This window comes from Heterocephalus glaber, unplaced genomic scaffold (assembly GCF_053883595.1).
Source record: "Heterocephalus glaber isolate CG9 unplaced genomic scaffold, H.glaber_assembly_v1.0 deba00000621, whole genome shotgun sequence".
In the NCBI taxonomy this organism is placed as follows: domain Eukaryota; kingdom Metazoa; phylum Chordata; class Mammalia; order Rodentia; family Bathyergidae; genus Heterocephalus; species Heterocephalus glaber.
Window position 1 is genome coordinate 16,197,306 of NW_028258153.1, and position 2,922 is coordinate 16,200,227.

The 2,922-nt window shown below is 40.8% G+C and overlaps 1 pseudogene; it reads left to right on the forward strand.

Annotated features, from left to right (window-relative positions):
- Window positions 1-669: 669 nt before the first annotated feature.
- On the forward strand, window positions 670-2,156 carry LOC101704564 (limb region 1 protein homolog pseudogene; annotated as a pseudogene).
- The last annotated feature ends 766 nt before the right edge of the window (window positions 2,157-2,922 follow it).

A 2,922-nucleotide genomic window follows, 5' to 3' on the forward strand; every position in this document is an offset into this window, starting at 1 on the left:
CCTATAAAGTTTGTGCATTAAATCTATTTCCCTTGCAGACCCTGATTAAAACTCCCCCATAAAAGCAACTGAGAACAAAGGCCCAAGGAACTTCCATCTTTCTGGTACCCGCTACCCTGATTCTTTCTTATCAGGATAGCTATCAATCTCCTTTCTCCTCCTTCCTTTTCCTCTTTTCAATTTTTAATTTTTTTAACTTTTTAATTTTTTATTCATTAAGTTTATTGATACATTTTAGGTATATTATGGTCACACTCATTATTGAGAATTTGTGCCTGTACATGATATATCTTGGTTCTTATTTTTTCCCATTCCCATTCCCTCCCTTCAACCCCTCCTTCTCTCCCCATTTACATAAGCTTTGCTTCCTTTTTTTCTTCTTTTATCATTATTTTCTTTCCCCTCTTTCCTTGCCTCCATGCCCCCCTCCTTAGCTCCCCTTCCCTTTTGAACATTGTCTTCCTATTTCACAATATCTATTACACATTTTGGTTCACATTTACACTTTCACATTTTACACTTTCTCACACCAGAGAAACAATTCCGTATTTATATGTGTGTCCTATTTAATTTACTTAAGACTGCTTGAGGAGACTGCTTCTCTACCTGGCTGTGCTCGGCCTCTGTCCCTAGAGCAATGGTGTGGCTGAGTGGCGAGCATGAAGCAGGATGGAAGGACAGGGAGAGGTGTCAGCACGGGAGCAGCACTTCCACAGCCAGATGCAGGAGTCCTCGATATGTTTTCTTCTTTTTGCCATTCTTTATGTTGTTTCCTACTTTATCATCACAAGATACAAGAGAGAATCAGATGAACAAGAAGATGAAGATGCCATAGTCAACAGGGTTTCATTGTTTCTGAGCACCTTCACGCTTGCTGTTTCAGCTGGGGCTGTTCTGCTTTTACCCTTCTCGATAATCAGCAATGAAATCCTGCTGTCTTTTCCTCAGAACTACTACATTCAGTGGCTTAATGGCTCCCTGATACATGGTTTGTGGAATCTTGCTTCTCTTTTCCAACCTTTGTTTATTTGTGTTGATGCCCTTTGCCTTTTTCTTTCTGGAATCTGAAGGTTTTGCTGGCCTGAAAAAGGGCATCTGAACCCGTGTTTTGGAGACACTGGTCATGCTGCTGCTTCTTGCATTACTGATTCTTGGGATAGTTTGGGTGGCTTTGGCTGATTGACAATGATGCAGCTAGCATGGAGTCTTTATATGTTGGCTGGGAGTTTTACCTACCCTATTTATATTCCTGTATATCATTTATGGGATGTTTGTTACTTCTCTTGTGCACACCAGTGGGCCTCTCCCGCATGTTCACAGTCATGGGTCAGTTGCTAGTGAAGCCAACTATTCTTGAAGACCTCGATGAGCAAATTTATATTATTACCCTAGAGGAAGAAGCATTCCAGAGACAGCTAAATGGGATGTCTTCATCAGTGGAATACAACATAATGGAGTTGGAACAAGAACTTGAAAATGTAGACTCTTAAGACAAAACTAGATAGACGGAAAAAGGTTTTAGCATGGGAAAGAAATTTGGCGTATCCTGCTGTTATGGTTCTACTTTTTATCAAGACATCCATCTCAGTCCTTTTGGTGGCGTGTAATATTCTTTGCCTGTTGGTTGACAAAACAGCAATGCTAAAGGGAAAAAGGGGTCCTGGAATAGGAAATGCTTCTCTCTCTACTTTTGGTTTTATGGGAGCTGCACTTGAAATCATTTTGATTTTCTATCTTATGGTGTCTTCCATTGTTGGTTCTTGTAGCCTCTGATTTTTTGGAAACTTTACACCCAAGAAGGATGACACAATCATGACAAAGGTCACTGGGAATTGTGTATCAATCTTGGTCTTGAACTCTGATGTCCAGAAGAATGGGAATCACTAGATTTGACCTACTTGGAGACTTCAGAAGGTTTAACTGGCTGGGCAATTTCTATGTTGTCCTGTCCTACAATTTACTCTTTGCCATTGTGACAGCATTGTGCCTGGTCAGAAAATTCACCTCTGGTGTTCGAGAAGAACTTTTCAAGGCCCTAGGGCTTCATAAACTTCATTTATCCAATACTTCAAGGGATTCAGAAGCAACCAAACCATCTGCAAATGGGCATCAGAAAGCACTGTGAGACCCACAGTGGGCAAGCATTCTGCAAGCAAGAGTCCAGAGAGGTCTGAACTTGTGACATTCCCACCTGCCAGATGCATAGAGCATTTTTACACTGACCTTGGTGCAGGTTTAGGGCCTGGCCCTAGACGTGTCTTTTCATTATAATCTAAGAAATTGGCTATTGGTAATCTTGTTTTTTAAATTCAGCTTTCTGATAAACCAGGTAGTTGCCAGTTCAGCACAGATTCCTGGAGACAAATGGGGAAGCACACACATCTATGGCTTGCATCAGTAAATACATCATCCTGATATAAAAACCATGTCAGAAATGGCAAACTGTGAGATTTTCTGAAATCCATTCCTTCCCATTATGTGTCTTACTTAGCATGGAGACACCTACCTGAAAGGCTCCCTGGCACCAAGGGAGGCTTCCAGGCCCTTCAGAGACTGCTTGTAGAGGCTGTCACTATAGTAGCTGCACTGGTACTACAATAATTGAAAATTTATTTTTTATTTCCTTAAGAAAAACATAGTTTCCAATTTAGATTACAGAATTTTCACTAGACTTTGAGCCAATGAAAAATACTAAGTCCTTTGGTGACAAGCCTCAGGAGCATCTTGTGTTTGCTGCAGGAAGCTCTGATGAGCACTGAGTCATCACGCTGAAGGGCAGCTGACTGTATGACTCAGTATTACCTCTCATAGCACAGTTGCCAGTGTTGGGTACACTTGTAACTTAGACTTTGCCTTATAGGCTATGTGTATACTCACTTTTTTAAAGCATTCTTTTAAAAGAAATCACTTAATTCTCTGTAC